We start from the raw sequence: 12,817 nt of genomic DNA, 5'->3' as shown, positions 1-12,817 counted from the left end.
CTCACTTGAGAAAGAGCTACGATTCTTTACAATTGTGTTACCCTTTATGTTTATTTCTTAAATCCTTTATTGTCACTTTAAGTAAATAGCCAAGTATTATTTCTCAGAAATGTGGGATCCTGCCTTATTCAGGTATTCAAAACTCCTGACAACTTTTGATGTTCTGCTTTCCCCCAAACCGATCCTGAGTGATACCTTTTGCACCTAAAACTGTCTTTGAGATTTCCCAAAGGAAAAACCACAAATGATTCGTTCTTTCATTTTGTAAGAAGAGAAATGCTAGAAATAATTGGGTTTATCTAATGGTTGCTATTGATGTGTCATGTAGGAAGAGATGCTCTTAGCCTGTCCCAGGTTAAATCGGTAATAGGAAGTTACGTTCAGATTTCCAGAACTGTGCATTGTGTGGGAAATTCCCAGAGCTTTACCGATGCTCTCACTGACCCTGAAGTTTCTTGGTTCTGCTGTAGCTGATAGTAGCCAACCATAGTAGATGTTGTCAGTGAGAATGTCAGCAATTTCTCCAAATGGTAACTCGCTTACAACTTCCTTCATTTGAATCTAGCATCTTCTAGGGGGACAGTTTTCCACTGGAACTCCTATCACCTAACGTGGAGTTTAGAACTTATTCCAGATTTCCAGAGTCTCTTTACTTGATATTCTTTATATGTTCCTAGTGTATTCTATCTATATGTTCAGTAAATGCATGGAATGCTATGTGAGAATTATTCGATGTTATATCTGAAGATTTTTTTTCCTCTGTGAAGATTATGTTCCTCCATTTTTATAAATTAGATATAATATCTGCTCCTCTTTGAAAATAGAGTTAGTCATTGTGTTAATAGATATTTTGTCGACAAGACTTTCTGGATCGAGTTTATTATTTTGGTTTGTGTGCCACCTACACGACCAAATGTCCTTGTCAGTTGTACTGTTTCTGTTATGAACTCCCAAGAGATCTTACACTTTAGGAAATTGTCAGTGGGGCGCCTGGGTGGCTCAGCCGGTTAAGCGTCTGTCTGCCTTCCACTCAGGTCATGATCTCAGGGTCCTGGGATCGAGCCCCGCATCGGGCTCCCCGCTGAGCAGGGAGCCTGCCTCTCCCTCTGCCTGCCGCTACCCCTGCTCGTGCTCTCTCTCTCTCAAATAAATAAAATCTTATTAAAAATTTAAAAAAATAGAAAATTGTCAGTAATAGGTTAACCACAGCCATTTTATTTTGTCATGTGCAGATAGTTTTTTTTGTTTTTTCTCTGACGCTGCCCCGAAAGCACCAGGAGTCCCCTGCAGAGTAGAGCGATTGTCATCGAAGCACACTCGATTGTCTTGCAGCTGGCTTTTCCCCAGAATCTGAAGAAGCTCTGCGAGCTGAAGCTCCATAACTTGGCATTAACCTCAAAGGACCCAGCACCGCAGCAGACCATGCATGGGCTGGAATTCTCCCTGGAAGTCGGACAAAACGCTTGGGTCACATATGCTTTTGAAGACTATGGACAACACCACCAAGAGCATGGCCATCTTAGCATCCAGCAGCTCGGTGATAATGCTGGTTTTTCTTCTGTGGACCTCTAGAATCCACTGGACTGGTTAATTCTCAAGGTTCAACTCTTGGTTCCTTAGTCCAATACAACTTCTATGGCATTACTTCTTTACTTGGAGGATCCCTCTTTTAAGATGCCTGATCCTTAGGACCTTAAAACCACTGACCTTTGCCCCACCTCTCAAGAGATGGCTCACCAATTTTGCAGGAATGACACCAGCAAGAATCCTGCAGGGACTATTTCTTAGGCCTTGCTTTATCCCACTCAGGAGGTGTATGACTACCTCTGAGTTATTTGGAGACAAATGATCTTCAACTTGAATAAAAGGTGGTTCTGACAATGTTGAACTTCATCTGAGCCCTGTGCAGCCTCAACCGTGATGCTTAAAAAATTACCCCCCCCCTTTGTGTTTTGGAAATAGAAAACCAGCTAACCACAAAGGACCACGCTGCCCTGAGTGTTTCCAAGAGAAGTCGCATTTCCGTCCTTTCTGGTGACTCCCATAAGACTCCAAAATGACCCCGTTGTTTACCTGCCTCTATAAAATTCCAGGCCCCCTTCTTTTTCTTTGAGATGTTCCTCACTAATGTGCTTTTTACCGCAATAGCCAGAGTAAAAGTCTCTTCTTAATTACCAGGTGAATTTTGCCTGTCGCAGCTCCAGAGAGGACCTCCCTCTGGTGGTGGCCAGTGCATCACCCCTGACTGTCCAGCTGAGGCAACACCACCTGTGCCCTGAGGCTCTGTTCAGCCCCCTGTGACTTCACCCTGTGGGCAACCACCCTTTCAACAGCTCAACACATGAGTGAACTAAGAGAAGGACATGTGGCCCCAGATACTTTGGGTCCTGGTGGAGTTGTGGAAGGGGGACAGAAAGAAATCAGTCTGACAATGCTCCTGGGCTGAGCCAGGGGTAGACACACCCCATTATGCCTTTAAAGGAAAGAGGAAATGTTATTGAGACAGCTGAGGTTCCAGCCCAGCCAGGTGGCGGGCAGAGCGCAGGTGCCACTCAGGTCTGGGGAGCTGTCACAGTGGCTAATATGAAGGCCAAGGGTGAGCCTGAAAGTCAGAAATGCCAGGGGACAGCTCTATAAGCTGGGGGGGAGTGGAGGCCCCAAAGAGGGAAAGTCCTGGAGATAAGACTGGCCAAAAAAATAAAAAATAAGAATAAATAAAAGCCTTTAGCCAACCTGACCGCTCTCATTCCTCTTCTTGTTGGGGGAGTGGGGGCAGGCAGGGAAGGCTCCACTTCCCTGGGTAGAATGTGCATAGTCAGTGATGTTTGAAGGCAGCATGTGTGACAGGATCTGCCGCCTCTGCAACTTTACAGCAATCAGAAAGTGCCTTCCCAACTTCAGCAGGGGCATGTCGCAGAGAAGGGTGAGAAGTCCAGATGATGCCATCATTCTGGAATGATCTCTCTTATAGCCTGAAGGCTCTAGACATCCGTGGCTCTAGACATCTGATGTGGCAGATATCTGATTCCCCTGAGTAAAGCGAGCATGTCTGCAGCGAGGTCCCTGGGGCCAGTGATAACCAGAGAGCTCCCGAGAATTCTCAGGGCCCTGGCACATTCTCTGTGCTGTCCTTGGGCGGAGCGCAGTGCCTGGGACTGAAGAGGCATTTCACAGTGCTGGAAATCTGTACTTACTGTACAAAGTGTGTTCTGGGTCATATAAAGACTGGCAAAGTCAGAAAACTCATCAGAGGCAGGGTAAGAGAATAGGTCATGCTTGACTGACGTGTAGCCAGTGGTCATATTAAAGATATTTAACAACTAGAACTACACAAGCACCTGCTGAGCAGAATGGATTCTGGCTGAAAACCAGCCCTGTGTATAGCAATGGTAGGACCTCTGTGGCGTCCGGCTCACGTTTTTTTTAACAAAAGCAAGGGACAGAGAAATGGATTGGGCACATATTAAGCTTTGAACTATGCCTTTAGAATTGGGGTGCAAACTGAGGCTAGTGGATTGGAACCCGACCTTGATGAGTAGGGCTATGACAGCTGGAAGAAAGACTCTGGTCCAAGAGATCATGCTCATCATCTTGATGATGCCATCCATAACACCAGCAATTCAAGAGGCCAAGACCATCACAGAGTCCAGTTTTTCAGGGGCCTCTGGCATCTGAGTTGGATAAAGAAGGCTTCAGGGTCTTCCTGGGCCTCACCTTGACTTTGAAGCATGTTCTGCTGGAAGACCTGACACTGGGTCCTTCCGGGTTGGCATCCTGGCAGCAATCCATACCTGTGCTCTGGCTTTCCCCCAAGCAACATGCTGGAGGGGTCGCCATGGCAGAATAGGCCTCCCCTATCCTCTGCACTGTGGAAGTCCCTACAGAATGGTGCAGGACCTGGTCCAGGGGCTGCTGAATGCAACAGTCTGTTGCTAGTGTCTGATCATGCTGGTGGTTCTAAGGATGCTTAGCTACAATTTTTTTCAGAATAGAGGATCTTTCTCAGGTTAGGGAATCCTCAGCTGGCTCCTGTGGTTTGGGATGGTATGGCAAGGTTTTCGTCAAGTGGTTACCTAGGCTAGTCGTTTGAAAATGCCAATCACTGAAGGTCAAGTGCCCACTCCAAGTGGCCAGGGCTGAGTTCGCCTGTCTCTTAGAGTTGTTTCAAGCCACAACGGTCAGGCTTCAAGGCCCACCAATGCCTGTTTCCATTGAGTTTGTCTCTCCAAGCCATAAAGCCCCAGGACATGGATTGGCTTCACACAGACCTGGAGTCTATGAAAAGTAGGCATAAGAGCAGAAGTTCCCTAGCAACATGGTGGCCCCATATACATGGTTGGGAGCCTTTTATGTCAGGCAGACATGGGTGGGCTGAGTTAGGACAGTCTTGGATGAGGGCAGAAGAGAGCAAGTCCATGGTTTCCTGAGGAATTTTTGCTCACTTTGGGGTCCAAATAATATTCCTTTCATTTTGAGGAGGTCTGTTGACAGGGTGGTAGTGGAAAAGTGAGTTTTGAGATACATATAGTAAACAGATAATTTTTATTATTCCTGGTGTGATAAGGGTTGCTATTTGATTATAAAAACCTGGTCAAGTTTAACCTCAAATATTTTGAATATATATTTGGGGGAGGGGACATCAGCCAAGGGTTGGCAGTTAGGTGGGGTTTCCAGCAGGGGCTGTGGATAGCAGTTGAGGAGCTCGTGGGCACACTCTTGGCGGCAGTGGGGCACCCCAGTAGCGGGGACCCATCTGTGCTGTCTGTCTGTCCATACTACTGTGGACCAGAGTTCGGAAGGCTCTTGACACCCTGCAATCTGTCATGACAAAGATGATAATTACCTGCAATCCCGTAGGTAGCCAGATCCTCTCTGCCCAGGGTTTTAAGGCGGAGGGTTGGGTCTTAATTCCTGGTCAATGATATTATCCTCGGGGGGCTGGCAAGGGATAGATGCAAAGGAGCATCAGTCAAGCTGAGGAATGTGCCATGCGTGGTTCCCTTGGATGGTTTGCCCATTTGGTGGTGAGGATGTGTGAGTATGAAATGCACACAGGTGAAAGAGCATATGCGAGAATAAGCGTGAATGTGTGTACCTGTGAGGGAGATACAGCAGGAGGCAGCCTTTAATGCCTACATAGGAAACCACTGGCCCACCCCAGGCAGTGCTTGCTGGGCTGGTCAGGAAGGCAGGAAGATGCTGAGCTCTATTAACCCACTGTCTTCTGCCCAGTTCATTCCCTACCCCCCCCCCCGCAAAAAAATGAGTTGAGTGTGCCAGGTGGGACAAGCCCCAGCCAGTAGAAGCATCCCTGACCTCCCACGGAAGGGTGATCAGTGACCTTCGCCAGTACGAGCAGTGGCTTACCTTCTGGAAGAAGAAGGATCCAGGGATCAGAACCATGCAGGCTGACACTCCAGCAGCAGCCTCGGCTGGAGTTCAGCCTTCTCGAGATTCTGCTACAGTGGAAGAGAGCCCGGGAAAACTGCCAGCCACTGTGGGGTAGTCCCACTCCTTCCGGAAAGGATTGTTCAGACCTAGAATGGTGCAGAAGACAGGCTCTTCCTAGTCCAGGCATAGCCTGGGTGACAGCACTCCGTGGCAATGCCTGGGTTGGTGCAGCTAGGATGCAGCTGAAGGACTTGGCACTTGGCCTCCACCTGCCAGCAGGACCCCCAAGAAGGAACTGCAATATCTCCAGCTATTTTAGGATCATGCAGAAGATGTTATTTATACTGCCACAGTGTCTGAGGAACAGTACATAAGGTACATAAAATGTGCTGGAGATGGCCCAGATCAAATTTATCAAACGGAAGCTTGATTTCTTCCAAGGCTGAGGATCCATGTATATAGTCACCGTCTCGGGGCAGCTTCTGCACACCCCAGTGCATCCAGCTATACCAGTTCCAAACTCGCTGCACACTCTCCCAGCCAACCCCAGCACCGTGCAAATCCATTTCCAGCCATTTCTAGAACCAGCAGAGAGATAGGTACGGACTAAGCAGTAAACAAGTTTCAAATTAAGAGATAAAAATTACTTTCAAAAAAGATAAAGTATCAACAGTGTAACATCTTCGTTAAGTGTCTATTGTCTGTTTATAAGCCTGGGTTGATCCCAAGGGTCCAGTTGACCAGCCCCATTTTATGGGGATTTCACCACAAACCACCCCAGAACACAGACCAGGTTATAGGTAGATGAGATACCGCTAAAAGCATAAAATCCCACTGAGTTCGCTGATAATCATTGTGTGCCCCCATCAAAATTACCAAGCAAATTAACCCTAACACTATGGAGTGTTTTCAATTAAGATTACATTAAAACAGCCCAATTTCCATCTCAGCATTGCAAATGTAAGTTCCATCACTGACTGTTTTGACAAAAACTCTCTAAAGAAAAAGCATCTTGATTAAATTAAAGGACAGATTACCTCATAGACATTATTTATAAACATGTTGTTACTTGCCAAGCTATCTTATGATCAAAAACTCAGTTCTGCATTTTTGTATGATCTCTATTTTCTGAATATAATTCTGTCATACAACTTTATACTTTCCTTGAGCAGAATTGGCCACACTTAATAATTGTATGGTGAGTTATATACAAACTGAGTATTTTCAAATGAGCTCTATTCAGCCATCAAGGTAACATAACAATTGGCGATTCTATCCCTAGAATAATCCATTAATAATTCTCCCCCCAATAATGAACATCCTGAGTCACTACTTACACAAATATTTCTTGGTAAGCGTATTTATCTTGGGATATTTTAATGTCCTTCCCTGATTCTTATAACTGGGACCTGCAAAACCATAAACACTTGACATCCTGCAGAGCTTTTCCAGATCAATGCAGATCAAACTTTGATCTTACTGTAAATTACTCCATTAAGTAATGAAATCCTTTTACAAAAAGCATTTCAAAAGCCAATCTAAACATTCAAACTCAAGTACAAACTCAAGTACAAACACCCAGATATTCATACACTAACAAAATTGATACAATCCAAGTTGAGCAAATCACTTACGTGTGTGTGGGGCGGGGGATGGGCAATACGTGGGGGAAGCAGGCGGATTCCGAGCCAGAGGTAAAATCAGGCATTCTTTCCAGATCTACTGCCAGGTACCTAAGAGTGTTCTTCCATATCTTTAAAAATCAACAGGGAGCTTTGCATCAAGCAACGGTCTCTATCTTTTCAATTAAAAGGAAAAAAGAAGAAGTTGTGTTTTCAACTTACAACTTTATAATAACCAAAGTTCATGGTTTCTTGGTTCTTTCAGGTCTGGTTCTCTGAGGCTAAGGATGATTTTTTCTGGATGTTCTTTGCTCCTTGCTGAATCAGTCCTTAGGCTTCATCATTTGCCTTTCCCAGGCATGGAACCAGCATCTCCTACATTTCAATTGCTTTTGTAAGGTTCCAATGAGATGATCAATTAATAGTTCATCTTTCATTTTTCCTCTTGCTTAAGTCCCTCTGCCTTTCCCCTCCCCCAGTCTTCTAGCTTGTCCCCCCTGCAAAGCCAGAGCGCATCAGCCAAGTCTTGCAAAGACACCTCCTAAGGCCCATACCGAGTCTGAGCCTAGGAGTCAAACAATTCACAGAGACTCTGAAGATGTTTTTTTTTTTTAATATTGTGAAGTAATAGGGTTAAAATAGCATTTTTTTTTCTTGAATCTCTATTATGTTCGGTCCTGTGCCAGAGGCTTTACCTACATGATTGCTGATCCAAAAAAAAAAAAAAGGGAAATACCGTATTTCATCAAATCTAGCACACCTTGGTTCTAAGACTCACCATTACTTCAGGTAACATTAAAAAAAAAAATCAGAACTGTATTGTAACCTGTCACTGATTGCAAATTGCATCCTTATTTCAGAGGTGTTAAAATGTAAAGAAAAAAAAGTGCATGTTAGAATTGGTGACAAAGAATTTTACAGAGAAGTTGGGTAACGTGGCCAGAACCACAGAGCTGATAAGAGGCGGAGCTGAGTTTAGATTGTTCTATAGTCCACTGCTCTTGGGAGGTTTGAAGGCTTTGTTTTCCTGAGCGGTTTCTTCTGCCCTGCCTGCCAGTAGTCAGCAACCAGTTTCTAAGCCATCTGTCCTGGAAAACAGAGCGTCCCCTTTAAGTTAGCTAGACTGCTAACTGAGCTAAAACTGCTTTTTTGCGACTGCTTCCCCTCTGCACAATGCCTAATTATAGAGACTACCCCTTCTGCTGCCGCTAGATGATTCTTGGTAGGTTGGAGGGGAAGGAGTGGGTGTTGGTGAAGGCTACTCGACCTTCCTCTCTCTCCCGCAGCTCCTTGCTTCTCTACTCCTTGTCTCAGGCAGCCAGGGGCCACAGCACAGCAAGTAGATTAGCAGAATCGGATTTAGGGAGCTAGAAGATGTTGGGATAATCCACTCATGCCTCTACTTATCAGATCTTCTTGCTCTTCTCTGTCAAAATGAGCTGCTTCTCTGATCCCTAAATCAACTTCACCCTTCTGAGCCGATACTCTGTGTCTCCAGAGGTGAACTCCCAACTGCCCTGCCCATTGCTGGTTTGTTCCGTTGATTGACTGACTGACTGATTGATTGTTCAGTTTGTTCCTATTTAGTGAACAGCTACTATGTGCGGGTATGCTGAAGACCGACTATAAGCCAATACACACACAATTCCTGCCTTTCTGGGGTTCACAGCCTAGCAAGAGACACAGATGTCATCTAAGAAACTTGCCGATAGATGTAAAATGACAACCGCAATAAAAGGTTCTCAGGAAAAGCTGTGCAGAGACAGAGCTCCCCAAATATTCTGTGCATTCCCCTACTTTTTCCGGCCCCTTTACAGTTTAGATTGGGGCCATATGACTAATTCTGGTCAAGGACCTTGAACTGGGGTGTTGTGTGGGGCCTCCACAAGAAAGACTTGGAGAGCTGATCTGTCTCTTTCAACACTCTGCTCTGCTTTGATGACCTTGGGCACCACGCGTTCCAAATGGTGTAGCTACTGGACCGAGGAGAGCTACCCACCCCACATTGAACTTTACAGTTGGTGGAAATCAACTTCTGCTGTGCTTGTTCACGGAGACCTCAGGTTTGACTGAGTAGCTGATGGTAATTACCTTAACTGTTGTAGAATCACATGTTCCTCTGAGGCAAACCAGGGAAAGAACTGATCAGGCAAAGGGTTAGGAGAGGCCTTCTTAGGGAAGTGATATTTAAGCCAGGGTCAAAAGGAAGAGTGGAGGTTAACTTGGAAAACTGTGGGGAGGAGCATTCCGGGCAGAATGACAGCTTGTGCAAAGGTCCTGTGGCTAGAGGATATAGGACACATTTGATGAAATGGATACAGGGCCAAGGGACAGGGGGAGCTCAGTATGAAGGGCTCATCTACTCGCTGTCACGCCAACCTGAGACAAAGCCTGACATCCAGGCCACATACTCGGATGCTACTGCCATCTTTGAACCATGAGGAAATGGATGATGGGGGACACCCTGTCATCCAGAGGTTATTGAAATCCCCTAGACTGCCATGACCTGTAGGATGGGTCACCCAGGTTCGAAATGGGGTCAGCTTTGCCCTCCCACCCTTCTTGGCCCCTCACAGCCAGTGTCTTGCCCATAGTCTATCCCTCTGTGTTGCTGTGTCTATTTTTCTAGTGGGACCAGGAGGCCTGGGGAGGGGGTGGGGGCAGGAACCCTGGGGATCTCTTACTCAGTACTGCTGAGGCATGGAACCTGAATTCTGTGACAGGAGCCTCAGGGCAGCTGGGCAAGAGGCCCGGCATCAAATGAGAAGACCATGGCGAGGACCACAGGGCATGCGGAAGACGCTGGAGGGATGGGACAGCGAGGCCTGTGGAGGGCCAGTCTGACCTGAGCCACCTTTTGTGGTGTACCACAGGGCCTTGACTTCCTCTTGTGAGCAGAGCAGTCTAACGCATCCACCTGGGTTGTGCAGTTCACATGTCTGTGGTGCCCAGAGGCCTCAAGGGAGTATGGGAGGCTGCGCAGCCACGCTCCCACCCAAACTGGTGCCATGGTCCCCCCTGCCTCCCCGCTACATCTGACCAAGGCTGGCTCTTCTGTCTCCCTGAGGGCAACTCTACCTGTCACGCACCTGCTCAAAATCCTGCTAAGAGCTCCCCTTCGAGCACAGTGTAAACTTAGGCCTGGAGTCCAAAGACCCTGAAGCTCTGGCCTCTGACCAGCTTCCTGTTACTCTCCTCCCCATCCCATCCCTCACTGGCCTGAGTCCTAACCCTCTGGAGCAGGACAAGACCTGTTGCCATGGGTTGCATGCTTGCCTAACCAATATCCAGTCCCTGTTTCTTCCTTGAATCTAGTTCCATGCAGCAGTGTGCCCAACCTCAGGCCGTAAATCTGTTATGGCAGTCTCGTTCCCGGTTTTGGTTTTCTTGCATCCAGGGAAGACCACATGACTTCATTAGCTCAAGGAGAGCTAGGTAGGGATCTCCTGGGGGTGAGGCGGTGTTTTCTGGAAATGCTTTCGCTTTCCTAATAACTGGGAACACCTGTTATTGTTATGGCTGGTACCACCATTTCTCCTTCTTCCCTCCTTGACTGCAAATGTGATGGTTGGAGCAGGGGCAGCCATCTTTGAACCATGAGGAAATGGATCATGGCGGTCACCCTGTCATCAAAACGTTATTGAACTATCATTAACATCTGTCAATTTCTGGACTTTGTATTATGTGTACCCCCTTGTTCATGTAAGCCACTGTAGTCATATTCTGTTGCTTGCAGTTGAATGTCATTCCTACCTGATACACCTGTTTGGGAGCCTAGCCTCAGATTTCTTTGATCTCCTCAATTCCAACTACTCTTACCTCTGCTTCATTTCAGCATCCAAATCCTGGACCTTGTTATCACCTCGAGCTACTCCATGCCTGAAATATCTGATACAAACTGCCCATTTTCTGAGCCGAACTCTGGTCCTTCCTTATTCCCAGGGTGATGGTGAAAGGATGCCATTGATTTGGAATTGGGAGATTATTTTGGACTCCCTGTGGAAAGGGTCAGGATTCTCAGGTAAGCTCTTCATTATATTTCTCTCCAGTGTTCACACTGGATGAAGTCATCCAGCTTTCCCTTGTGTTTGGTCATCCTGCTTTCCCTTGCTTGGTCATCCTGCTTTCCCTTGCTTGGTCATCCTGCTTTCCCTTGCATTTCACACGCACCCTCCCACCCACCCTCGTTTCTGGGGTTTAGGCATCCCTCCTCAGGGTCAAGTCCAGCCCCTGTACTCAATCCTGTTCCCTCTGCTGCCTCCAGGACTTGCTCCATCCACTCCTATCGCCCTGTGATGCCTTCAACCTCGCCCGGCTTACCCACCACCTGGAAACATGCTCAAGCTTTCCTCCACCCCCACCCCCAAAGCACCTTCTTTCGACCTTGTATTCCCTCTTTCCTTTCCTTTTGCCCCGAGCTTAGTGAAAAAGCCATCTTCACTGGGTGGAAGGCCTCCACCACTCACTGCTCCCGATCCAGGCACTCTGCTTCTACAGCTGTTTCCAGAAGTCCCCAGTGAGTTCCAGATGATCAGGCCCACTGAATACATGTCATTCCTTACCTTCCTGGACTGCTTTGTTGATTCGACCTGGTGACCACGATCCCATTCTTGGGACTTCCCACTTCCTTGGCTTCCAACATAGCTTCTTTCTCACCTAGCACTCCTACTCTTAACCGGTTCTTCTGAGAGTCCTTGATGGAGGCTCAGGATCTTGAGACCCAAGTCTTGCTCCTCAGGGTTCTGTGCTCAGCGTAGTGCTGTTTTTCCCCACACTCTGCCTCGTTTCTCATCCATGTCAGAATTTCTATGACCTCAAGGACTCCTGGGTGGCTCAGTCAGTTGGGTGTCTGCCTTCAGCTCAGGTCATGATCCCAGGGTCCTGGGATTGAGTCCCACATCGGACTCCTTGCTCAGTGGGGAGCCTGCTTCTCCCTCTGCCGGCCACTCCCCCTGCTTGTGCTTGCTCTCTCTGACAAATAAATAAATAAAATCTTTAAAAAAAAAAGAATTTCTATGATCTCTTTGCTGCCAATGTCTTGATATCTATCTTCAGCCCTCATACTGCTTCTAAGGTTTAATAAATCATTTGATCACCTGTGGATTACATCTCTAGCTGCCCCATAAACATTGCCACATGGCTGGCCACCAAGGCCAAGTTCCTCAGGATGACATATGTGCCCTCAGGTCTCAGTTCCTGCTCTTTCTTCAGTCTCAGTAGTCATTCCAGACTCACTGGGCTTCCCAGTACATGCCATGATGCCTCATACCTCTGAATTTTGATACACATAGCCTGAAACTCCCTTTTCTGCTTCTTTCCTCCCTGCCTCATGCTTACTCATCCTCAGTGCTCTCCCTGGGCATCACCTCTTTGCCAGGAAGCTTTACCTGCCTGGTGTCCTCAGGCAGAGCCACGTGCCCCTCTTCTGGGCATGTCTCTACTGCTCACATATCACAGCACATTGTGTCAGATGATCAGACTCGGCCTCCCTCGGTCTCCCTCCCTGTGTCTCTCTCCACCTCTCCATCTCTCTGTCTCTGTCTCTCCCTCAAAGCTTGCACCCCTCTGCACACTTGCTCTATGGTCCCCTTGATAGCTCGTGGAGTTCTGCCTTGCATGTGGTGCTGACACACACTCTATGTCTCCTCCCAGCTGCACTGCCCTGAGACAGCTTCCAAAAAAGCAGCAGCACCTCTGGGCCCTGGGACTCACTTCCACATCCCTAGGAGAATGTGATTAGGCCACCTTCGGTCAGGGATGGCCCATGGGAAAATCAGGGGTACGGGTTGGAGAGGCGCCTCCTG

The 12,817-nt window shown here is 47.3% G+C and overlaps 1 long non-coding RNA gene across 1 annotated transcript; it reads right to left on the bottom strand.

The window, feature by feature from the left end:
- Positions 1 to 1,195: 1,195 nt before the first annotated feature.
- Positions 1,196 to 7,532, bottom strand: LOC113919604. The gene is made up of 4 exons (XR_003519059.1): positions 7,026 to 7,532; positions 5,368 to 5,537; positions 4,844 to 4,938; positions 1,196 to 1,443 (listed from the first exon to the last, which is right to left on the bottom strand). It is a non-coding gene; the product is annotated as an uncharacterized LOC113919604 (long non-coding RNA).
- Between the last annotated feature and the right edge of the window lie 5,285 nt (positions 7,533 to 12,817).

The sequence above is a fragment of the Zalophus californianus genome, chromosome 3 (assembly GCF_009762305.2).
Source record: "Zalophus californianus isolate mZalCal1 chromosome 3, mZalCal1.pri.v2, whole genome shotgun sequence".
NCBI lineage: Eukaryota > Metazoa > Chordata > Mammalia > Carnivora > Otariidae > Zalophus > Zalophus californianus.
Note: the sequence above shows the minus strand (reverse complement) of the source record. Positions and strands in the feature narration are given on the sequence as shown.